The sequence below is a fragment of the Pongo abelii genome, chromosome 3, assembly GCF_028885655.2.
Source record: "Pongo abelii isolate AG06213 chromosome 3, NHGRI_mPonAbe1-v2.0_pri, whole genome shotgun sequence".
Lineage (NCBI taxonomy): Eukaryota > Metazoa > Chordata > Mammalia > Primates > Hominidae > Pongo > Pongo abelii.
In genome coordinates, this window is record NC_071988.2 from 132,749,808 (window position 1) to 132,776,801 (window position 26,994).

At 36.2% G+C, this 26,994-nt stretch overlaps 1 long non-coding RNA gene across 1 annotated transcript in view; it reads right to left on the reverse strand.

The window, feature by feature from the left end:
• Positions 1-26,994, reverse strand: part of LOC134761294 (uncharacterized) — an 81,036-nt gene that overhangs the window by 34,982 nt on the left and 19,060 nt on the right. Inside the window, exon 2 of the long non-coding RNA XR_010139763.1 lies at positions 4,590-4,721. This is a non-coding gene — a long non-coding RNA (uncharacterized LOC134761294). The remainder of the gene's footprint in view (positions 1-4,589; positions 4,722-26,994) is intronic.

The window sequence follows — 26,994 nt, forward strand, 5'->3', positions numbered from 1 at the left end:
ATGTAAAATTGGAGATTTTACTAAAAAATAAGTTGAAACATTGGGCTTGGGATTTCTTTTAAAAAAGTCAAAATTATGTAATTTGTCATTACATAATTTGGGTTATTTTCATTTTTGCCTTTTTTTTTTTTTTTTTTAGAGACAAAGTCTTGCTTTGATAGTTCACTATAATCTCTAACTTCTGGGCTGAGGTAAGCTTCCTGCCTCAGTGTCCCAAGTAGCTAGAACTACAGACATGCCACCATGCCCAGTTAATTTAAAATTTTTTTTTGCAGAGATGCTATGTTGGCCAGGCTGGTCTTGAACTCCTGGCCTCAAGTGATCTTCCTGCTTTGGCCTCCCAAAGTGCTGGGACTACAGGCATGAGCCACACCACCTGGCCTTGCCTAGGTCTTTTAAGTGAGAATATTAACTTGAAGTTCCACTGTATTTTTAAAAATCACATAGGAAAGAGGACTTTTTTATAGATGGGAATTTTATCTTAAAATGTCCCTTAAAATATAAAAACTCAGACATGTATTTTATAAATACATAATATAAAAATATAAATTTTTGCCTTCCTTGATGTAAAAAAAAAAGAATGAAGATAAAATCAAGCACTAAGTTTTTATTCCATATTTGGTCTGGGTACTGACTTTGAAGTCAAGTTACATTTTTGTTTCTCCTTGCACAATTCTCAGTAACCAGTCTTGCATTTACCAACATCTTGGGTCCAGAAGCATCCCTGGGTTTTGTGTAAACTAAATATAGAAATCAATTTAGCCAACTGTGAGGTATAATCATCTCTTGGGTGTAAAATGACATCTGGTTCATTGTGTCACCTGCATTATATAGCCACACTAAAGAAAAAATGACACACAGAAAGACAAAGATAAACTCAAATTCATGTCAACATAATGGAATTCCCAGGCTGATGATATATGACTGATGCCTAACCCAACAATCAGCAAATGGTTTAGTAATAGATGCACATAATTCCAGAGACTGACAAGCCAAGAGCTGGTCTCAGGCTCAGATATATATGAACAGTTATTCTGTGCTACCTCTTTGTAGGTATGGTGTACCAAGATATAATCAAATACAGAAATATTTCTAATGCTTACCTCAGAATGTCAAGCATTACTTAGAATGATGTATCTGATATGCAACTTGGTAGTTTATCATAAAATACTCTTTTTAAAATTTGAACAATTGCTACTATTTGATGTCTCCAAAATGTTCATGTATAACTTTGACGTTTTTCATACACAACAGTTGTACCTCTAACTACCTTTCTTTAGAAACTGTGTTATCATCTCAAATTCAGCCTTTCTAAAATCAGAATTAATGTTTGCCTGTGAACACAAGATCATATTACTGATTTCTCAGTTCTGTTGCACCACTATTTTCGCTTATTACTTGTGTTCAAAGCCTTTCAGGGATGTTTTGGTACAGTATATGTGCTAAAACTTCTAGTCATTTTGCACATGATATCATTGTGAAACAGGTTTATTTTGAAAACATGCCATGGATACATTGGGAAAAAACACCTTTAGTTCAAGATATCAAACCGGATTTCTCAATACCCAATTAAATTATACATCCTGCTTCTAACCACGTAAAATGAGAGAATATGACACTTTAGGAAAGATATTTGATCATCTAAATAAAACTAGCAGCAAGGAATAGAACATATAGCAGAATTTTTACCTGAAAAAAAATCAAGACCTATTTCTCTCTTGATGAGGAAAGCGTTTCTGATTTTATAGAAATCATCTGTTTACACCACAAAAGAATATTTTATCTTTTAAGCCATTGTGCATCAAGGTGAATTATCTTTTTAAAAAATGTGGCAGGGTGATTTTTTATTTTTTTCCCCACTTCTTCCTGGTGATTTTCCTGGGCACAGCCTACACCAAGAATCGGATTACAGAAGCACCCATTGATGGTGCAATCTAATGTGGAGACTCTTGGAATCCTGGGGAGGAGACCAAGAGATGAGAGTGTCAGCTCCGCAATTTTAGGGACCTGTATCAGATGAACTGGGAAAGACAGCTAGAGAATTTGAAGAGTGGAAAGCACACTTAACTTTCTCCTCATGCTCCATCTCAGACTCTGAATTGGAAGAGATAATTAAAACCAAACAATAAAGGTGTTCTCTATATGCATCTGGGTCCTGGCTAATAGGACTTTGGTTTAAAAATGGGCCATACAACTGTTTTTCTCTACAACAAAGGACATGATACTGGAGATAGAATCCTCTTCAGGATAGAATCCTGGGGGGCTATTTCTCTATGTGGCAATGTTACATTTTAGGTCATGCCCCATTACAACAATGTTGACAAGAAAGTTCACAGAAGAGATTTGTGAAGGATACGAGGAGATAGTAAGGAAGAGCCAATTCTTGACAGGGCTGATATTTACCTCCAAGTGCCATCATGAATTTGAATATTGCTAATATAACATTTTCCCATCATAATTGCAAACACTCTGTTTTCACAAGGTAGCAGGCCAGACTGTTGGAAATTGGCAAAATAGGATGAAAATAAGCACATCCACATTTTTGGGGGCTGCCACGACGGAAGAGGTTCTTTCATACACATCTCGTATTTTGCAGAGTAGTTTGCAAAACTACTTTCTAGCTTATCATCCTTCTCATGTGTAATGGGACAGAGAGAGTTAGAGACAATTAAAAAATCAATGAGAATCCTGTTACTAGAGAATTCACTGTAGCCCTACTACTAGAGAACTGAGAAATCCCCCAAATTAGTGGCTGCAAATCACCAACAAATCCTAAGCACTTCTCTTGTGCCATAAACTTTGCCAAGTGCTTGACATGATGTATGTCTTTCAATCCTCATCACAATTCTATGAGATAGAGACTATTAACCAATAGGTTTGGTGAGGTTAAATAACTTTGATAAAATCATTCAGCAGATAATAATAAGAATACTTATCATGATAAAGCAAGCAGTTGCATACAACTTACCGAGGGCATCCTACTGCTAAGTGATCAATATATACTAAAAGGTTTAAACCCACAGCAACCCTATGAGGTAGGTTCTATAATTACTATAATTATTCTCGTTTCTATAGATAATTAAGTTGAGGCCTGGAAAGATTAAGTTGCTTTCCCAAGTCACAAATCTAGTAAGTGGTAGAATTAGGATTCAAAATTAGGATTTCAGGCCTCACAATCTGTACTCTTTACCATGAATCTATGGGAATACATTATAGAGTCATAGATCCAAGGTAGGAAACCTTACCTCCCAAATCCAAGCTTTTGCCGTCAAAACCTAAGTGTCTGCGTACAGAAAAAATAGTTACAGAATGAATAAGACCTACTATTTGATAGCACAACAGGGTGACTATAGTCAACGATAACTTAATTGTACATTTCAAAATAACTGAAAGAGTATAACTGGGTTGTTTGTAACAAAAGGATAAATGCTTGAGGGGATGGGCACCCAATTCTCTGTGATGTGATTATTAAGCACTGTATGCCTGTATCAAAACATCTCATGTACCCTATAAATATATAAACCTACTATGTACCCATAAAAATTAAAAATAAGAAAATTAATAATAAAAAACCTAAGTGTCACCCCTTGAAACACAGCTATTGATATAAACATATTGTCTTTTTTGTTTTTCATAGTTTTGATACATGAATGTAGATATTAAACATATTCTATTGATATGATTTATTCTCAGCAACAAAGGATTGTGATTAAAGCAATGGAAAATAAGGACACAAAGATATGAGAAGGCAAGCACTTTGAGATGTTCATCTCTCCATTATTTTGAGCCTTTAGGTCAACTTCTTTTGAATAAATGTGTAGGTTAGTAAACTGAGTGAACTACAGAAAATTACTTTATTGACATATTTTTGTGCATGTGGTTATACCACTTAACAAGTAAGTGATCTCCAAGAAAATCAGTCCTAAGTCAAAACATACAGTATTGAGTAAATTAATGTGTCTTTACTACTGGTGGGCAATAATGAATATTCTGCTAATCTTTAGAATCATTGCAATCAGCACCCAGCACTACATCGCAGACTTCCTTCATGACTTAATCTTTACTTTTAATCTGAAATTGATTTTACATTTGTAATTATTGGTCTACTATGTGGTTTTTGGCCTTTACTAGCTATGCAAAACAATAGCTGGATACTAGAAGGCATTTTATTATAATCTTACTATTTTTACCACGATTGAATGGTAAAAATATGTCACCACTATTATGATGTCATTTTAAACTTGAATAAGCTTAGACCACTTATTGAAAAATCCTGGGTAATTTTAAATTGATGTTGACATTAAAAATGATTGCCTATAATGATAGTGTCTTGTAGGTTTAAGTAGCAGTCTGAAGCAAATCTAGTAATAATTATGGTTACATCTTGATCACTTGCCTTTTCCTGTTTATTAACCTTGTAAGGAAACATATTGTTAGAGTCATCTTTAATTTCTACAAAAAATTAATCCCCTTCCATCGCCTCTTAGACATTAAAACAAGAATAGAGAATGTGAGTTCAGTGCTTGAACTTTTTTCCTGGACAGATTCCCACATGGAAAACTGAGGCAAGTCTACTAAAAGCTAAGTACCTTCATCACACATCACCTTCGAGGGCCTTCTGTTACTGTCTGTCCATCTCTTCATCTCTCTGGGGAGGAGCCCCAACACACACAACCCAGGGCCTGCTGGAACCAGCCAGTGGTAGAGCTGTCAAGACCAGCCTATTTGAAAAGAAAATAATGAAAGACAAAATCTCATCAGCTAACCTGAATTGCTGATCCCCGGAGGGTGCTCTAAGAAAAGTTGGAAAAGATTATGTAAAATAGCTCTCACATGTTAGGCAGGAAAAATTACTTATTGCCTCTAAACTGAAAGATTGTAAACAAGGTTTCCCATTTTTGCAAAAAAGAAAGATCAGTTGCATCAGATGCTGCCTTCAACAATAAATTTAAAAAAAAAAAACAAAAAAAAATAGCTTCTATAAAGTGCCATCAGGTTTAGATTCAGCCACTTGTGTCCAAGAGAGAAGGGGAGAAATGGGAGAGATTTATTTCTCTTATCTCTAAGCCTCCTTCTGTGTTGGGCAGAGCCCAAAGCCTAAATAGATAGGATCCTTTATCCAAAACCCACACTTCTGCCTTTTCATCCTAAAAGTGAAACAAAACAATTTGGCAGTGCAATAATCAAAGAAACAGTAATATTTTGTAAAGAGTTGACTATGAAAATGTGACCAAATCAGTATTTGTTTACTGTCTTCCCTTATTAAGAACATGCAGTTTATGTGTAAATTAAATTTGTGTAATTCTTACTTTGACTTTGAATGTGTTTCATAGTTATATCGATGCTGTTATTAATTTTAACTTATTACAAGTTGATGGTTTGTATATATAAATGTTACAGACAAAATCAATGAAATTTAAAGTATGTGTGACCTTTAAGTGGTAATTGTGTATATTTTTTCACATATTTTAAAAGTTGCTAAATAAGTATGATAAGCTGAATTTCTTTCTCTTTCTTTCAAACTCTACCTAGCCCAAGCCTCACTATTATTCTGCATCCTCTCCTGACCACTCTAGTCCGTAGAAGTCTCCTTTTTGTAATAAACCCAAAGAACTGTCATTTCTAAACATTTTGCTATGAAGCAAGTTAATTTTTACCTTTTGTAGACCCTACCTATGCTTCCAGATTTTATTTAGCAAAGATGCATTTAATTCATCATTTGTTTCTTCAGTTTCTATTTTATGGGTACTATTAACCAGCAGTAGACAATAGTGGCATTGATCTGCCAAATTTGATGAGAAGAGCCAGGTCTGGGATTTGGACTGAGTGAATGTCGGCAGATGTGGTACAGGTGTTTGGAGGACACAGAGGCTGAAGTCCTCAGACTCCTTAGCAGAGCAGAGCAGTGTGGATTAGGGCTTGGACAGAGAGAGAGTGTGCTGATGACTGGAAGTGTGTGATTGCCAGAGATGAGTGGGAATGCTGCATGAAGCCAGGAATGGGCCAGGAGCTGGATCACGCATTGTCAACATAGGATCTGATTGCAAGTGAGAGGCAAATAGCACAAGAAGTAAACAGAGAAAAATTAAGAGCAATCATATGTCACTTGTATATTATTATATAATTCAAGCATGGATCCATTCATCAAGAAAGTGCCCTTCCTTATCCCTTGAGTATCATTCCTATTTGGGTCTTTAGGGGATCCTAAACAATTTCTGAAATAATTTTAGCTAAGTGTTTGTCTCTGGTAAATGCACATTAGCTTTTAAAAACTATTAAAAATAGTAAACATTTATGAAGAATCACTGTGCTGCCTCTTCCTATGAGAAGACTATTCTTCCCAGTCCCAATTTCCCTTGTCCAAGGAAAAGGAGTGAAAAGAACATGTGCTATTTCTGAACAATAGCTTTAAGAGCTCTTTTGTGGCTCCACCGTGTTATCTTGTCCATTTGCCATAAAACTAGCAAAGTTTTAGGTAGGGAATAAAAAGAACCTGGAACAGATATTATGTTGGACCCCAGGTGGACATGCCATGTGAGTGAAAAATCCACCTTTATTTTGTAAGTCACTGAGATTTTTGAGATTGCTTGTTATCACGGCATTGTTTAGCCTAAGCTGACAAGTATACATTGTCATTGACATGATTGTTTATCCTGGAGGTCAGTCAATATTTGTATGGCCTTTGCATTTTTATATAGTGTTTTTAAATCTTATTTACCTAAATTATATGTCCCTTGAGAATAACTTTAATATCTCATTTTTTTTGTTGTTTGATCCACCATTTAAACTGTAAATCTCTGAAATAAAGAATTTTAAAATGTGTCAAGGTTAATCAATGAAAGAATAACTTAACATATGCTCCACTGTAGTAACTGTGAGTGATACAAACATGTCAAAGAAAGTGCAATTAAGATAAATATTTCCATATTGACAAGTCTATGGTAATTATCAATCAATTCATCTGTTTCTGGTAGTAAAACAAGCGATACTTGCGTTCTTTAATGAGACATCTGAAGGCACAGTGAGCAATTAAAAACTATAAATATATTGTTGAAATTATAAAAATAAAGCATCACACTTTTAACTTGCACTACTGAAGACTGCCTAATACGGCTCTTACTGTACACATTTGCAAGAAAAGAATTACTTTAAAGTAGGGGAGGTTTCAAATGGGAAACTTTGCTGGTAACCTCAGGATATTTACTACATTTCTGAGGCTGACCCTCACCCTTGATGTGAGAAAATTAGGTTTAATTTTCTATTGGCTGATAGATTGAAAAGAATTATAATTATACCAACTGAAGTATGATTGAGGATGCCAAGTTATTTATTTATAGAAGAGAATAGCTATGTTCATGATCCTTACTCCTGGTACTCTTATTCAGGAAAAGCCAGGGACTTGGAAGTACATACAGTTGGAACTAGTTGTTTGAGATTTTTAATGAGAAGTACATATCACGTGGCCATTTTATTGAGGTCCCAGTTGGAAGTAATGAAATGTCTTTTGTCCTGTATTAAATAATAGGTAGTGGTAGAATGCATTTGTTAGATTCATCACTGTTCTTCCCTTTTCCAGTAACGTCGCTATCTGAAGTCCATGTTCAATCTGGGTCACCTTCTGTCATTTATATGGCATATGTATTTTTTCTTTTGATGTACTCATGTTTCTGATATGTTTGAAGAAAACATTCTTGCCCATCAGATGGTATAATTGCCTGATAAACCAGTATTTTTACTTAATAATTGAGCTGTTTGTGGAGAATATCCTCTTTTTATGTTTTCTGGTTTGTAAGAAGTACTTCCCAATTGCTATCATGTACTGCTTCTGAATAGTCTTGAGGCAACATGGAGGTAACTGTGAGAAATAAGTACTTTGCTTAGTATTCAGAAGACCTAGGTTCCAGACCAGGCTTTAGATTGTATTATCCGTGTGACTCTGATTAAATTACTTATTTTTTTCCAAGCCTTGGTTTTCTAATATGTAAAATAGAAGTTATGTTATCTTCGTCATAGAGTGGTAAGGATAAATAAATGCTATGCAAATACAGGTTAATATAAACATAGACTTGAGGGAGCCATCAGATAGCACAACCAGAGCTCTATGTGTTCTTAAACTTCTCTCCTACAGCCTAGACTGTAGTGGCTGGACCATGTATATAAGGAATTCTATCTTCTCCTGGAAAGGTCCTTGTCTTCCTCCCACCATCTGATTCATAGTCTTTCACTGAAGTTTGATTAAAAAACCCTTAGGAGTTATTTGGTCATGATCTGTGTCCGTGTTTACCTCAGTCAACATAAGACACCCCGAAACTCCCAAGTCATCTTTTATGACTTAGATTTCCATGCCTATATGGTTCTGTGTATTCCATAATTTGACTCACCCAAACACTTTCAGTCATTAGCAAAATCTTCGATGTCAGAGGTAGAGAATATTATTTTTAAAGGGCCAGATAGAAAATATTTTAGGCTTTGGGAGCTGAGAGACAAAATCAAGGATATCGTGGAGGTATTTCTATAACCATTAAAAATGTAACTATTTAAAAATATAAAACCTATTCTTAGCACCTGGTCATAAAAACAGGAGTTTGGCTGTCTGACCACAGCCTGGCGACCCCTGCTCTGTATCTTCAGTCTCCTCACAAAACTTTCTCTTCCGCCTGTTGGTTTATGTGGACCCTGGCTCTCCCCAAGCACTGCTCCCTGAGCACACCTCTATGTGTTGTCCCTATTAACGATGATTTTTTTTCCTTCTACAACCTTCATATCACCATGCCTGGAGGTAAGGGTAAGAGTCTTCCTAGATCTCATTGCTGCCTGCAGACCATTGTAACAACCATCCTTCCCTTTCAAACATTCCTTCTCAGAAACATATGCTGCTTGATTATTCTACCTTCTATTCATTATTGTCATAATAATCACCAGATTTCTGAGACACTACTTCCTCATCTCGCCAACTTACAATCATAAGTAGATCCTATCCATTACTTTACCATTTATCCTGCTCCAACACAACTCCTGGCATAAATCATGGTGATTTCAACATCTATGCAGACAAACCTTTCTAGCATCCTGACTGCTCAGGTCCTTGATCTCCTCATCTCATTAACTTGTCTTCCAGTGCACCTTAGTCGCTGTAGCTATGCTTAGATCTTGATGTTATGAATTATTGCATCTTTTCATAATCTCAAATTCAAGCACTCCAATCTCAGACTTTTGCATGCCTACTTCATTCTCACTCTCTCTAGTACTTTAATTTCAAAATGCCTTTCTTTCTAGTTCCTATTTTTCCACTGTCCATCATATCCTTATCCTCACCCAGCTTAGATGCTGTGGTGCATCATTATACTGAGTTTCCTGCATACCACCTCAGCTATTTGCTCGTCCATTATCTTGGCCTAGAAAAATCCCAAGCTTATTAAATTCAACTCCTAACTCACTATTCAGCTGCCCAAGCAGCTGACTTGAGCTGAAGAAAACCATACAACCAGGTTCTTGTGTCTCTCATTAAGTTCATGACCACTAATCTCAGGTGAGCTCTTAGTGCTGCCCTGTAACACTCCTCTTTATCCTTAGGTTCTGTACTCCTCTCCTAGATTATTTCACATCTTAAAAAAAAAAATCTTCTCTAATTTCCCACGTCTTTCTTCTGCCATCTTTCAAAATATGACCTTTTTTCTTATTTCATTGAAATAATGGAAACAATCAAAAGGCAATTTCAGTGTGCTTCTGCAACAAATCTAGCAACCTGCACACATCAGTCCCTAAACATTCTACCTTCCCTTCAGGTAGAAACTATACATTGCCTTTGCTCCCTCTAAGGCTAGCCCCTCTTTCATGCATTGTGTTCACCATCATATCTTAGGGACATTGTTTCTACGTTTGCTTTCTCTATCCCATATCATATTATATCCATCTGCAGGAACATTCCCAATATTATACAACTATGCTATAATATCACACATTATGGAAGAAAGTCATTTGGCCTCAATATACTTCCAGATACCTCCCCAGTTTTCTGCTAACTTTTATAAAAAATCACCTCAAAAATTGTATTCAATCTCTCTCCACTTTTACACCCATTCTCTCTTTAACATACTTCATTCGGGTTTCACCTCCAACCACTTCACAGGCACAGCTTTTGTCATGTCGTGAAAGAGCTCCATATAGCAAAATCCAGTGGGCATTTTTATTTTCTTATTTCACTTACTGGGAAGCAGGTTTTGACACAGCTGATGATTTCGTCCTTGAGACATGCTTGACCTCTGGAATACCACTCTCCTTTCATGATCCTTTTACCTCATTAGATGCTCCTTCTGGGCTTGTTCCTCTTTATCTTCACATCTGAACATGGTAGATATTCAGGGTTCAGTCTATGTACCTTCTGTACTCTCTCTTTCTATACTCAGTATTTGGTGAACTAATTCAGTTAGTTTAGCTTTAAATGTCATTTATATACTATTTCCAGAATCACTTCCTTTGAATTCCAGATTCTAATATCTTACTACCTATCTAACACGTCCAGTTGGATGTCTCATATGAACTTCAACTCTAACTTGTCCAAGTCCAAGTTATATATTTTCTCCCAAATCCCACTGCTAAAACCTCCTCCTCCTGCAGTACTCCCATCTCAGTAAACCAGAATTCTATTCATCCAGTTGCTTGGGTCAAAAAAAAAAAAGAGGCTTTTTTGACTCTTCTTTTCCCCCTCACACAATCTAACACAGTTCTGCTGATTTTACCTTCAAGTTTTGTTTAGAATCTCACCAATTCTCACTATCTCCATCTCTAGTATCTTAGTCCAAGGTAGCGTTATCTCTTACCTGAATGCTTTCAGTTGTCTAAGTCATGTTTTTTTCTTTTTTCCACCCCAATTTCTCTATAGTCTGTTTTCTTCTGAAGCAAAAAATATTCTATTAAAATATAAGTCACAGACTGTTTTTTTCCTGCTTAAAACCCCAATGGCTTTACATTTCTATTATTTCTTTGAGAATTTCTTGCCTTCTCTATTTCTAATAGTAAGATGCTGGAAATCTTAGCTTATTCCTTCACATTTTGTTTGTTTCTTTCATATTTAGTGTCATTGTATTTTTCTCTATAATCTTGGATATTTCCTTGGCTTTATTTTCTTGTCCATTAATTAAAAATTTTAATTTCAGAGATCTTAGTTTCACTTTCTACAAGCCTTCTCATAAACCTGTGTAGTTTCTTTGTATAGCATTCTATTCTTGTTTTGTGAATATAATGCTTTCTTGAAACTACATAAATGTGAATTCATGAATTTTTTTTTTCTATTTTTAATTGCCTGTTTATTCTATGATCATTTTTCCTTTTAATTTATATAGATCTTTCTCCTTTATGCTGTTCTTTTTTGTCTGAAAAATCTTGGTTGTCTGTTTATAGTCAATCAAGAAGTATTAGTTAACTAGTGTGCATTTTCTCTGCTAATAGGTAAATGTTAGGTGTGTCCCACGAATGGTAGACTTGGAGTTCAGTGTGTGGCTGGACATAGTTTATTGACTGGGAGGCTTAACTTTAAATTGAATGAGCAGAGGACAGCTATTAGGTCTCAGGTCCCCCAGAATTCCAAAGGGCTTTATTCTTGGCAGACGCATTCACAGCAGAAACCTTGATTTAACCAAGTGGGTCTACTCAAACTCTTCAGAAAAGAATCCCCTGGGGATTTTACCTAGAGGAGAAATACTCTGAATTTTTCATTGCTGCCAACTGAAGGTACTGATTGGTGAACTGTACCATATACAGATCTTCATTTAACATCTTTTTTTCATCCTCATTTGTTCTTGACATAACTTTATTATAATCCCTCACAGCACATCTTGAACTTAAACTGTTTTGTATAGTTTCAGCCATCCATTAGCTTTCATGCTTCTTTTACTTTCAGAAATGAATTGAAGTGTTTTCTTTGCTGACGACTCAGTTTCCTTACTTTAGTTCTCCTTCTGGTTATGAATTTTTTATTTTTATTGTTTATAGTTCTACAGCTTAGTAGGCATGACCAGGTTTGTGACATGGAAGAAACAACTTTATCTGTCAATCTGTTGCAGAGTTTGTGCTATTTAATGAGATCATCATATTTTCTCTGTGGGTTTTCCATTTTGATGAACATATAATTTCCTTAATTTTTTTCTCCCAAATTCTGGAAGGGCTATTCACGTCATCTATATCAATTACAAAACCAATGTTACTTGTGTCTAATGCAGGAGTCTTTAACCCCGGGCCATGGACTAACACTGGTCCACCATAGCCTGTTAGGAACCAGGCTGCACAGCAGGAGGTGAGCAGTGGGTGAACCAGCATTACCATCTAAGCTCCACTTCCTGTCATATCAGTGGAGGCATTACAAGCGTGAACCCTATTGTGAACACATGCGAGGGATCTAGGTTGTGCCCTCCCTATGAGATAGAACAGTTTCATCTCCAGACCATCCCCCACCCCTCACCCCTTGTCCGTGGGAAAATTGTATTCCACAAATCCCGTCCCTGGTGCCAAAAAAGGTTGGGGACTGCTAGTCTAATGGAAATTCATTTTCATGGAGAAAATAGTGTTTACAATGGTTAGTATTAAAAATCAGTATAAAGATGAAATTGAATGGGCAAGATTTCAGTTCCACAGTATTTGATAAAAGTTTCTTTCTCTATGGAACATGGCAAAATGTGTTAAGGAGAAGAAAAAAAGTCTTGTTTTCCTTTGGTGGCATCATGATGATTACTTACTACGGGACATTTCATTACTTACATATGTTTGTTGCTTTTTGATTTGTTAAGTGTATATGATTCAGCATCATTTTCTCTAATGCAAGATGACAAGAAAACCCTCAAACCACAGTGGGGTCTGTTGGGATATCCTCTCAAAGCATTTGCATTTGTCAACCAAGTGTGGCATATTAAAAAGGAAAAAAAAGGAGACTTTTTTTAAGTAATAAAGTAGAAGTAACTCATTAATGCTTTCAACAATAAATGCCAAAATTCAGTTTTCCATTGAAAGGTTTTTGTGAAGTTGAAGAAAATTATTTCATTTTAATTGTTTTTATATTTTGTAACTTTAAAACTGTTGGCAGATTTTAATTTTTTCCCTTAGAAAAGTTATATGTAGTTATTTCACTACCAATTTGAATTTACAGCATATACTTACTCTAATTACAAATTACTTTACTAATTTAAACATTATGATCACTATATTCTTAGCATCTAGTAAGGTAGATAAATGTAAATGAATTTCAATGATTTAGATATAATGTTAACATTCACACTCCTCCAATATTTTTTTTTAATTTTATCATTATTATACTTTAAGTTTTAGGGTACATGTGCACAACGTGCAGGTTTGTTACATATGTATACATGTGCCATGTTGGTGTGCTGCACCCATTAACTCGTCATTTAGCATTAGGTATATCTCCTAATGCTATCCCTCCCCCCTCCCTCCACCCACAACAGACCCCGGTGTGTGATGTTCCCCTTCCTGTGTCCATGTGTTCTCATTGTTCAATTCCCACCTATGAGTGAGAACATGCGGTGTTTGGTTTTTTGTTTTGTGATAGTTTGCTGAGAATGATGGTTTCCAGCTTCATCCATGTCCCTACAAAGGACAGGAACTCATCATTTTTTATGGCTGCATAGTATTCCATGGTGTATATGTGCCACATTTTCTTAATCCAGTCTATCGTTGTTGGACATTTGGGTTGGTTCCAAGTCTTTGCTATTGTGAATAGTGCCGCAATAAACATATATGTGCATGTGTCTTTATTGCAGCATGATTTATAGTCCTTTGGGTATATACCCAGTAATGGGATGGCTGGGTCAAATGGTATTTCTAGTTCTAGATCCCTGAGGAATCGCCACACTGACTTCCACAATGGTTGAACACACTCCTCCAATATTATTCAGATGACTAAGACATTTAGATTATCTTAATTCAATGGTATCTTAATGTTCATTAATATAGTTTTGTCATAGAGTCCAGCTGTAATTACTTATGTAATAAGTAAGTTAGTAGTAAAATATGTAATGCATGACCAGGCATGGTGGCTAGGCCTGTAATCCCAGCACTTTGGGAGGCCTAGGTGGGCAGATCACTTGAGCTCAGGAATTCGAGACCAGCCTGGGCAACATGACAAAACCCAGTCTCTACAAAAACATACAAAAACTAGCTGGGTGTAGTGATGGGCGCCTGTAGTCCCTGCTACTGGAGAGGCTGAGGTGGGAGGATCGCTTGAGCCCAGGAGGCAGAGGTTGCAGCGAGCCAAAATCATGCCAATGCACTTCAGCCTGGGCAACAGAGTGAGAGCCTCTTAAAAATAAAAGTACTATATGTCCTATTTATAGAAGAATTGTTTGGAGTTGCAAACATATTAAGTTATAACACAGATGGATTTGGTGATTGAATTGAATACACAGTGAACAGGCCATTTTTACACAGGGCTAATTGCAATGCCATTTGAAGTAAGGAAGGTCCCCAAAAGCTATGCCCTAAAGTCATGTATTAAGCACAAAAAGTAAGAAGAGGGTTTTGCAAAGTAAATTTTTGAAGGGGTAAAATCTCTGTTTTCTCTTCTTCTTAGCACAATTTTCTATGTCATAACTTCTCTGTGATCCTCACCTGGCCTCAGCTGCACCTCAGCCTCTACCTGCTGCCATCCATACAGGCTCCTCCCCTGCTGCTGCTGCTCTGCCCTCCTCTGCTCTGCCTGCTGCCATCCATATAGGCTCCTCCCCTGCTTCTGCTGCTCTGCCCTCCTCTGCTCTGCCTGCTGCCATCCATACAGCCTCCTCCCCTGCTGCTGCTGCTCTGCCCTCCTCTGCTCTGCTTTGGAGACCCACTGCACCTGGCCTGAGATTCTCAAGGACTCCTGCTAGAAACAATTTTTCTGCCCTCTTTTCTTCTTGCAAAATTTACCTGTCTAAAAGCCTACATCGGTAAATTTTCCAAATTTTTGTTAATAAAGCTTATCAAGAAAAAAATTTTGAGCATTCAACTTCAGAATATTATTTTTAGCTATTTGTACATTGGATGCATAATTGCTGTACGAATATATGTGTTTCATAAAACATACAAAAATAAAAATTAAGGGTAACTGAGGAAAAAAGTTAAAACATACACAAATAAAAATTAAGGGTAACTGAGGAAAAAAGTTGTTAGTGAAACTTTATTCCTATGCTCTGATAGAAGTCTAGTATTTCCTTTGTGGGCACACTCACTCTAGAGACAACTGCATAGACCATTATTTTGGGTACAGCCATGTGGTTGAAAATCAAATAAATTATTTCTTGTAGGATATTGATGAAAGCCATTGACTTAATGTCTTTCACTCTCCAGACGTGGTTGTATTTGAATAAGAGTTTTTCTGCTAAAGATATGACAAATTATGGTATCACAGTCTGTGTGAAAACCCTGACAATGGAAATTTTTAAAGGGAAGCATTACCTCAAAGCCCCCTTTGCATAAACTTAAAATTGACCATAGAGACAGATATTTTTACAAGAAGATACAAATTTGAAAAAGGAGATGCTACCAATTAGGTGGGTATGGGAACATGTAACCACTTTTGGGGAAATCTCTCTAAAAACAGTCCTTGGATTGGAGTAGCAGAGAGTTATAATTTATGCTGAGAATTATTTTCTTCTTTGTTTATTCTCTTTAAATTGCAGATATGTAAAATGGCTATAGCTTATAGTTTCAATATGGTTGCTACTTAAATATTTATAAAATTACAGTTTTTTCTAACTAAAAAGAACTTTAGATTTTATTTTATCCAATCTCTTTATTAGGCAGTAGAGGAATTTGAGAGTAGAGAGGTTAGTGGCCCTATTGAGGTCACAGAGGTACTGACAGGACTAAGGCTTTACAATCCTTCTTCCTATAGGACCAGTAGGCCTTCTGTTCTCGATCAGCAGAAATATGAATGGATCCTATCTGAAAAATGCTCTGAACTATATGTGCCTCTGCTTGCATTCAACTTGCTACAGGGGGTGTCAACTGTAGATTCCAGAGTTTAAAATCTCATCCATGTTACAGCTATGGTGGCTTGGATTTATAACTCAGAGAACAATTTTTCTAATCAGCCTTGGTGAGTGGAGTAGGAATGAAACATAAAGAGAAAAAAACTAGACCAAAACTTATGTATAGGAGAATCCAAGCATACAGAAACTTGGAAAGGCTCAAGCAGTCTGTAGAAAAATATGTTCTAGTTTTATGAATCTCTCTTGCAAAGAGAATATTTACAGTCTTGTTTTCAAAGTATCTAAACTGGAATGGGATTTGGATGATAGAGAGCCAAGGCACTGTGGTGAAGACAAACAAGGAAGCATGCATGGATATACACTGACTCTGTATAACCGGTTATCGATTTGAATTAAACTTTGCAGAACCCCAAGGACTTTTTTAGAAGATGGAAACAAAATAAGGAATACTGTTTGCTGAGTACTTAGGATGCACCATGAACTGTTACCTTAAGGACATTGATTGGATATCCTTTGATCTGCCATTTCTTTGGGTTAAAGACCCCTCTTCAGGTGCAACTACATGCCACACTCTAACATAACCATATATTTGTTACTTCCTATTGTCTGTTGCTCTTATTAAAATGTAGCCTCCCTCTTAGATATATATCTAAAAGAAATGAAGGCATATGTCTACATAAAAACCTATTCACAAAAGTTTTTAGCAGTATTTTTCATTGTAGTCAAAAAAGCAGAAAAACTCAGTCTACCACCTGATGAATAGATAAACAAAATGTGGTACACCCGTACAACAAAATATCATTCAGTGAGAAAAATGACGAAGTACTGATATATGTTACAACATGATGAAACCTTGAAAATATTATGCTAAGTGAAAAGAGGTCAGTTACAAAATACTACATATTGTTTAACTCCATATATTAACTTGCTAGTATTGCCATAGTAAAATGTAATAATCTGGATGGCTTAAACACGAGAAAGTCATTTTCTCTCAGTTATGAATGCTAGAAGACCAGGATCAAGATGAGAGCAGGTCTGGTTTCACTGGAGGCCTCTCTCCTAGACCACCTCTTGCTGTGATCCTCACACGGCCTTACCTCCGTCTACTTATGCCCCTGGTGTCTCTTCTTCCCATAAGGACACTGCCCTATTGGATTAGGGCCTCGTTCTTATGACGTCATTTAGTCTTAATTACTTTTTTAAAGGCCCTCTCTCCAAATACAGTCACATTCGAGGTTAGAGCTTCAACACACAAATTTGGGGTAACAAAACTTGTTTCATAAAACATTTATATGAGATATCCAAAATAGGAAAATCTACAGAAACAGAATGTAGGTTTGTGGCTGTCCAGGTCTAGGGAAATGGGAAAATGAGAAAGGATTGCTAATGGATACAGGGTTTTTGGAGGGGGCGATGAAAATGTTCTTGAGTTAGACAATGGTGATGGCTGCAAAACTCTGTGAATACGTTAAGCACCATTGAATCATACACCTTTAATGAGTAGATTTTATGGTGTATAGATTATATCTCAATAAAGCTGCTTAAAATGCAGTCTCAATGTGGTAAAGGCACATTTGGAGATAGAAACAACATCGGTTAATTTAACAAAGAGAATTTAATAAGTAATGAAGAACTGAGAAGACAAAAAAAAAAGACTCTCAAGTATCACAAAAGTAGCAACTGCCACCCTTAGAGCTGGAGAAACAGAGAGGCTGGAATTATTAACATTTAGCAGCTTGGAGGAGATGAAATTTAGACCTTTAGGAAGGCACTCCCTGGCTGATGCTAGTGTCTCTGAGGAAAGGTGATGCAGATTCTTTGAGTCTTGCAAAAACTGTGACATGGAATCAAGTACTGCGGGTGGAACAAGCTGGCCCTGCTGGAGTGAGGGAGTGTTTTGAGGAATTCTGTCAGAATCAGGAGGCAGACAGGAGGCAAGGAGGAAGGAGTGTGTGCTATCCTCCTCTGTTTGCCTCCAGGTTCCTCAGGGAGCCCCCTGTTTTTAGATCCCAATAGAGAGCATCTGGCAAAGGAGAAATGTAATTTGTAGGGTTCCAGCCCTAGCATCAGAAAGCTGATGATACAAGGGTGAGTTAGAATTCCAGAGACAATGGCTAAACTAATGACACACAAGGTGTGGCTTAGCATAAACTACAGAATCTCTTCGGCCTTTTCCAACCCTAATGATTGTAGAGTCAAAGCGTTCATATATTAGAACAACAATGACCAAACGCTGGTCCACCTCCAATCCAGTACAATAGGTGATTGTCTAAGGTATTTCTCAGACCACTTTCAGGTATTCCCCTGAGTGTATCTTTCTGGGTGGTCAAAAAATTCCCTGGGTTTCTTGAGAAGCCTAATTAACCTGGCCATCCAGACACCTGTCTAGCTGTGCTGCTTTCTAACTCACTAGGCTGGAAGATGGCCAGATGTGCCTAGGAAGCTGGGCAGTCTTAATCCCTTTGGTCTCCAAAATGCTACAGATTAAGTGAAATAGTTTTAAGACCCTTGTTTGCATTTTCAACAACCTAGTCTTACATAACATATATTTTAGGTATATTTTAGGTTATATATAAGTACATAACATATATTTAGGAATAAAAGAATTTCAAGAACAAGCTGAACTTTTGAGCTTCAATCTATATTACATGATAGCAAGTAGATACATATTGACAAACTTTTATAAGAAAACATTTACACTGAGTGCAGTATTATGCTATATATTTTTATGTAGTGATTTTCCAGCTACCATATTTTTAATGAATCCATTTTGGAGTAAGGATAGAGCTTTATTCTAATATTAGGTTGTTAATGTGGGGAGCTAAAATGCCAAATGCTTTTTTGTTTATGAAAGGATGATGAGAGTAGGTGGTGGTTTTTACTTTTGTTTATTATAGTGCCATTTTGTGGAAACATTAAAAAGGCTACTCTGTATCAGCCTATCTCTCTTTCTTTTTTTTTAATTATTTCTTTAATTTTTCATTTGCACACATGGCAAAGTTTGTGTATTCTAGTAGCCAAACTTGAAATGACTTGTCCAGTGTTCTGAATGTTTCTTTCTTCTCTTCATTTTTCTCCTATACACCAACATGGCAGACATGAAGCACTGCTCTGTATTTCCTGAATACCTTTTTGGGGCCAAGGGTCTGTGCCAGTGTATCTGAGGATCCCTCTAGTTTCAGGCAGCTAGGAGTTCCAGGGAGCATTGTGTACTATGAAGTTGGTTCACAGGTTTTTTTTAAATAATACCTTTGTTCTGCTTATTTTCATGGTCTTTCCTATGCTGTCTTCCTATCCTTTCCTTTCTCCTTTCCTTTAGGGACTCCAGAATATCAGGAAGCAATTCTCATTTTTCCGTAGTGCAAGAATCCTACCCAGGTTTTATTTCTTTTCTAGTTAAGTCACTATTGGGCTTGTAGAAGTCAAGGTTTATTACTGCATATAAAATACTTATGACTAAAGCTTCCATTTTCATTTAAATGAGTCTATCAATATAAAAAGAATTTTTTACATTCAAATTCAAAATTATCAAAATATGACAATGCTGTGGCTTACAAAAATTTACTCAGCCTTTATATTTACTTGGCAAGCTCTCAGACCCATTGTCACATCATTACCTAAGACTTTGATCTATAGTTCACAATTTATCTGATTTGGGAACTCTAATGGAATAGGCTCACTTTGAGGTCTTTGTACATAAGATTCTGGGCTTGAATTGTGTCCTCTGTTTTCAGCCCACATCTTTATGTGGTTGGGCTGCTGTGTTTTGTACCAGTGGAAAGCTTCTGGGTGGTCTGCCAAGGGGATCTAGACAAAGCTCCCACAGGAATCTGGTCTGGAGGTCACAAAGGCTTGGGATCTGAGGACAAGCTCCATAAAAAAGAGACAGTGTTCTAACATGATTGTAAAACACAGACACAAAAAGTATTTTCAGCCATTGAGGCCACTTGAAAATCCAGTAGCATCTGATTGAATAGCATCTAGTCTGCAAACTCCAGATGTAAAGAGAAAACCCATTCTTTTAATTAGGGTACCAGAATCCCTGGATCCCACCATTGTGTGCCCAACTGGCATTTTTCAGTTCCTCAGTTTGCAAACTCAGGAAGGTTTAAGTATGTTAGTCTAGTCTTCTACAAAATTAGCACAAAGCACAACATCAATTCATACATGTAGCTTATCCATTTAGTCTTTCTATTTATAACACAGAATTAAAAATTCTATTCATCTAATGATATAATAGATAAAATACAATTTCCTTTTGAGGGCAATAATTACTACTCAGGCAAAGTAAGTGGTTGCTTGTCAAGAGATAGTTTATCTTCTAGCATTTAAGAAAATTATCTTATCTATTTTTTCATAGCAGTAGTAAATTTCTGAGGATTTCCCAGGGTAAATAGTGCCCCATAGGACAGGTATTAGACTTGCATGTGTGATGCTGTTATATATGTATCTATCATTTCTCTCAGTTTTTAAGAGAATCTGAGATATTAAGTGGCTGATGAAAAAGGCATAACTTTATCTTTTTGAAATGACAGAGTTATCAGGGGATCACCACTATGACTTAACTATTAGCAATAAAGATTCCACCTTGCTCATTACAGTCATTTCAGTCCTTTAATTGAGATACATTACCAAAAACAAAGATAGGATTTGGGACACTGTGAGACCAACTGCTTCATGTTTTCAGAGATTTAAAGTATACGTCCCTTTTGGTACTCAACATGTATATTTCAAAAATGAACCAGGTTTTAAAAAATGAGTTTCTGGGCTAGATGATCTCTAATAATCTTTCCAGACCTCCAATTTTATGCATTTATGCGGCATTCCCAATAGGGACTTTTATGTATCTCTGTTGTAAAGTTATCTTGTTAGGACTATAACTATTTTTAAAAGTATGTAATTTCCCCTCAGAGGTCATATTAGTTTTTTAAATAAACTGCTCAGCAACCAAAATTTACATTTTGCTGATAAATTTGCCAGGAAGACAATTTCACTATTTATATTATAATTTCAATTTCCACTCATTCACAGCTTATTACAAAATGTAACTTAGAGCCATTTGTATGTGGTGCTAGAATCAGTGAGATAGTATTGTGTAGGACTAATACTTCTAACTTCTCTGCCAGACTTTGGAAATCAATGTTCATTTCACACCCACTCCCTCTCCCCCAATAGTGCTCAACAAATACCAATGCTGGGAGAGATGACCCCTTTTAATTCCTTAATATAGGCCACAGTTCCCTTTGATTTATAGAAGACTGGTAGACTATTTATAAAATATGTATCTGCAAGATGCAGTTTATGAGAAACTTGGCTTTTGGGACGCATTAATTCTAACTGCAGATGCAACTTTCATGTTTTATAATATAACCCTGACAGCTGTAATTTCAGATTAAAGATTTTTCATTCACATTCCCATCCTGATTGCTCTGCACGGTCCTTATATTACCTTATTGTCAATAGCAAGTGTTCACCCTATTGGGAGTCATTAAATAACCAGCTGCCATTTAAAGTGTGGACAGAACATTTGTCTCAGCCAGGCCATCTCAAGTAGAGTTCGTCAGCATACAGAGCTGGGACCTCTTCAAGAAAAACAACAGCTGGCCTTCGCTATTGTCCCAACTTTTCCTTTTTTGTGGAGGCCAGTTAAAATAAACACGGACACTCTTGGTGAATTTTCTGAATGCATTTGTGAGTTTGTTATTTTAGTAACCAAATCGTTCCCTCTGTCAGTCTCACCCCCAATCCCTTATCCCACTCTGACCCCATCCACTTCATAGCCCAGGCTTTCATTCTTTCCTGAGTTCTATCACTGTATATTCCTCTTAAAGTCACTTATATTGGTTACTCAGAATTGAGCAACATGAAAATTGTAGGTTTAGTAGATAGCATAAAACATCTGCTTTTCGGGAGGCAAATATATCAGTTTTTATAGATTATGTGTTGTAAATGATCCGACTGTAATTAAAAATAATATTAATTATAATAACAAGACAATCTTCCAGGAATAGAATTACAAATCCTGGTTTGTCTATGAAATCTTTGTGTTCGTTGATATATGAAAATGAATTCATGATTGGTAATGTTTGTATTTAGTGTCTCCCTTTAAATTTCCTTAACTTGACAGCTGGGGATTAGCATCTACAATAGGCAGTGGTGGTAAAAGGAAATAAAAATGAAAAGTAAAGGAAGGCTTAAAAAAAATGGACTCTTTCATGGCTAATTAAACCAGAATACAAATCAATCATTGGAAATAAGTGATGAATTTATTATGCTTGAAGGCTCACTATACCCTGTAGTGTTTGCTATACACTGAAATTACAATTCTCATCAGCTTATAGGGTAATCATTTACCTTCAGCTTTGCCTTTATCTATCATATTGATCTGAGACTCAGGCAAGGAATGGAAGGTTGGCAGTCTAAGTAAGTGTGGGGAGTTAAAGTGTCTCAGCTAAGAAACATAGGAATCTCTGCCTAGCAGATGAAGACTTTACTTTTTTCTCATTTCAAATGTTAGGAAAGTATCTCAGTCCTAAGTCCACAGGCATATTTAATTCAATAGATGGTAGAGGTGGAGGTTGGGGAATGGTGGCCCCTGGATTTTTCAATTATAGATTATATCACCTTTACATGCTCCTGGGCTTCATGCAGACTGACAGTTAGGTTTTGGACTGTATTATTAACAGTTATTGGGAAAGGGTTGCAATGTTAAATTCATGCTAGCCTGTAATCCTGGCATTTTGGGAGGCTGAGGTCGGCAGATTGCTTGAGTGCAGGAGTTCGAGACCAGCGTGGGCAACCATGGCAAAACCCCATCTTTACAAAAAAATACAGAAAGTAGACAGGCATGGCAGTGGGCACCTGTAATCCCAGCTACTAGGGAGGCTGAGGTGGAAGGATGGCTTGAACCTGGGAGGTGGAGGTTGCAGTGAGCCACGATCGTGCCACTGCTGGGCGACAAAGCGAGACACAGTCTCGGAAAAAAAAAAAAAAAAAAAAGGCCCAATAGTCAAACATTAAATTAAGATTGAAATACTTTGAAATACTTTTTTTTTCTGTTTATTTTGTGATATTTGATTTCACAGCCACTTCTACACGTAATTTGTCTTCTGGGTAGACTATAATAATAAACTTTTTCTTCTTCTTGAGAGTCATGCATACTTTTCACATAATGACATGGTTTTTCTTTTTACAAATGTCATGAGCATATCATGAGGGACCATTTAGACCTCTAAATTGGCTCTTGATTTTTGCACTGAAAGAATATAATGGCACACAATGTTTCCAAAATAAAAATACGTTGAATTTATGAATATTTCTCTAGATGTATGTAAATATCTAAAAATTTTGTAAAATGAGAACCAGGTATCCTTTCATAGATACAAGATGAAACATAAGCATGTGACTGACTAAAGCCTAAGGAATAGCAAAAACAAACCAAAAAAACCCAAATGTGATTACCTCTGCTTCATAAAAAAGGATTGCTGACCTTCTTAATCTGCCCCCTTGCCGATGTGGGATTCACAGACTGGCTCCTACAAGTGAATATTACTTCTTCTCTAGGGATAGTGCCGTAACTAAGCTGTTGAACTCTCACCCCTGTGAGGCACTTAACTCTCTCTGCCCCAGCTCCATGACCTTGCCCATGGGGCTGCCAGGACTTCCCTTGGTTGTCTCAATGCACCTCATATATTAGCCACTATATGCTCTTTCAGAGTGAAAGACCACCATCCAAAACTTGGCCCAACTCTCCTATGTGTCATCATCTGAGGGCAGCAATAAAGAATTAGGCCAGCTGCATCCACTAGAAGAAACCATGGTCTGAAACATCTGCATTTCAAGTCCAGCTCTAGATGAATAATAAATCGAGATGTCTCTGCCTTAAATTGGAAAAGAGGTCCCATGACTAATCATGCCTATTAGAGTAAAAAAAAAAAGAAGATCATCTTCATTTTCTGCCTCTGCACGTCAGTGCTTACCTGCAGATGGTTAAATACAATCTCAATTGTATTTCTTTAAGTAGTTGTTTTAAGCAAGGCCATGAATATTTACCTTCATTTTTTCTTGTTTTATTAAAAAGAGAAAAGTAAAACAAGTTATTAAAAAATTTAAAGTAAAGAAGGTGCAGCACAGAAAAAAAAAACCCTATAAAAAGGCAGACCTGTAACATCTAAATTAAATAAAAATTTAGAAGGACCAGGCCTTCCGGTGATGGCTGTTTCATTATTTACTATAAACAAAGCAAGGAGACCTCTGGAAGCTAATGGGGCTGTTGATTGGTGTTTACTCATCCCAGCAGGATCTGGTTTCTGATAATCTAGGACTTCTGTGTACTGATGAGTGTAGGCTGGTGATGAACTAGTAGAGCCCACTTCAAGGTAGGAGAGAATGGCTTGTAAGTTCTTTGTGGCTAGGTTGAGCTGAAAGACTTTGTTTATTTAGAATTCCTCCAAAGTCCTCTAGGACCCTAGCAAGGGCTGCAGAAGTCAAATTTCCTAACGTCCTGTGTGTCTTTGTAGAAGAATCTGGTTGGTAAAAGGCTAAATAAGAAATCTACCACATTCTTCAAAGGAGCCCAGGACATTTTATCAGATATTTATTGTTTCCTTTTACATAGTGATGTTTTGGTAGATTGTCGTTTAAGCGTAAGCTATTTCAAACTGAATGAGGACAATTATTAACATTTGCTCTAAGAGTGAATTTTTCAGAAAAAAAAAGGTAATCTACATTTTGATGACATTTTAATTTTCTTTGCTTTCATGGCCTTTTAGGTTTAAGACCTAAAAGCAGATATCAAGATGATTTTGACAAGTTCTGCAACAGAAACTTGGAGCTTCATTATAAGTAAGCTCCCATGAGAAAGTTTATTCCCTCGTGGTGGTTGTTCTGGATAAGAAATACAACTTTTGGATACTTAACCCAATGATGATCCCAACTTTTTGTGATCTGATGACCATTGATTATGTGATTTCCGTCTTAGAACCACGGAGATAGCGTATGCAATAATGGCTTTGTATAAACTCAGTGACATTACACTTAAACCATAGTGAGTGCTAATACCTAGTAGCTATTTGATCTTGTCAGAATCATTTCTTTTCTGCCTCCAACCGAATTACCACAATTCTGCTTCTCCACCAAAAGGGAGACACTGCTTTCCATTTATCCAATTAGGCTTTGCTGAGGATCACATTTTGATTGAAATGCAAAGTTTGAAAGCCTACTGATTTGTTATAATTTCAGTAGTTTCAACACATATATTTTAAGCTTGCTGCAGTTTAGAGAAAGATGTTTCACATTTCTTATCATTTTGTTATGTCTTTATCATTCATCATTAATAGTCCTAATTAAATTTACCATATTTCTCTTTCAGAATCTGTGTTTAAAAAGAAGTTATAGCTTAAAAGATGGTATATAACTAGTATAAGAGTAAAACAGTTCTCTCAATCTGTTTCTTCATCCCAGAATGACAATTTATGACTATCAAATACATATATCCCTTCTTAGTGAATGTTAGTTTTTTAAAAAATATTGATAGAAGTGGACAAAGGTAAACCAGTAATTTAAAAAATTAATTTGCTGATTGTGTAAGAAAAGATAAATCTTACATCTATTAATCCATCAAGAAGTGTCTATTGAGCAGCTACCATTATATCTAAAATTGGGACAGATATCGTGCAAAGTAAAGGAAAAGAATATTCTGGATTCTCTCAAGGGAATCACATGAGGCAGACATGACACATAGGAAAACACTGGATAACACAGACAAGCACATAAGTGCATGTTGGGTTACGCAGTTGAGCTAATTAGCAAGACAAATTCAGTGATGAGCATGGGCTAAGAAGAAGTTGTTTGGAAGAAGCAGAGTGGGGAATAAACCTTCACAAAAAGCCTGAATTAGAGAAGAGAGGAAGAGGTAAAATGTGGGTCACACGTGCTATGGGATCAGAAGCCAATAAAAAGGAACTAGTCTGAAGAGAAGAGCTAGTTTTAAGAAAAAGTGTTCGGATAGCTAGCAGGATTGAAATCCAGAAACAGAATTTTCATTCTGTGTAGTAGTTAAGAGGGAGCCACTGCTGGCTTTGAGGCAGAGAAGTAAAATGCCATAAAAATAAGTAGAATATGTAATTTGAATAAGGGAAAAATCTAGGGCCAGTGAATAGGAAGGCTTAAGCATAGATGGGCAATGGAGATTGAGCAAAAACGATTTGTACAGGATTAATTTTGCATTTAAATATGTTTTAGTTATATTATTGAATATTCACATTAAAGAACTGAAATTTGTTATGCTTTGCTTTTCTATAACTTTTTATCTTGATTTTTAAAATAATATTCCAAAACTACATTAACATGTTTTTTAAGTTTTATAGTTACGTTATAATAATGACATGCATACACTGAAGACATTTTAAAAAATACTAAACCAGCAAAAACATAAAATCACATAAAATTCCACTTTACTTTGAAATCATTACCATTAATATTATAGCATACAATTTTTAAGTTACTTCTGTACTCACATTTTTGCTGTCAAAAAATAGCATAATACAATACCCTTATTCTATAGTCTCCTTTTTTAAACTGGAGTATATAATGAACTTTTTCCTGTGACATTTCAATAGTATTCTATAATGCCAATTTACAGGGTTATATTGTACTGCATGGTATAAATAGACCATGTTTATTTCCTTAGTGTCCTACTCTTGAGTTTTAAGTAGTTGCCAAGTTTTCTTATAAAAATGGTTGCATAAACATCCTTGTAGCTAGATCTTTGAGAGCATACAAGATAATTGTTTATATTATAATGAAGTCAAAATTATTTATTAACATTTGGCTTAAAAATAAACACACTAGTAATTTAGATTTTTTTAAAGCAGGTTACTAAAGTTCCTGCCATGTGCAATTTGCACTGCTAAGTGTCATGTAAAATGAGTTATACAAGTTAAAGCCCGTACTGTTACATAGTACCAGATAGGATACCCAAGATACAGCCTACCCAATTCATACTCTAGGAATGGAA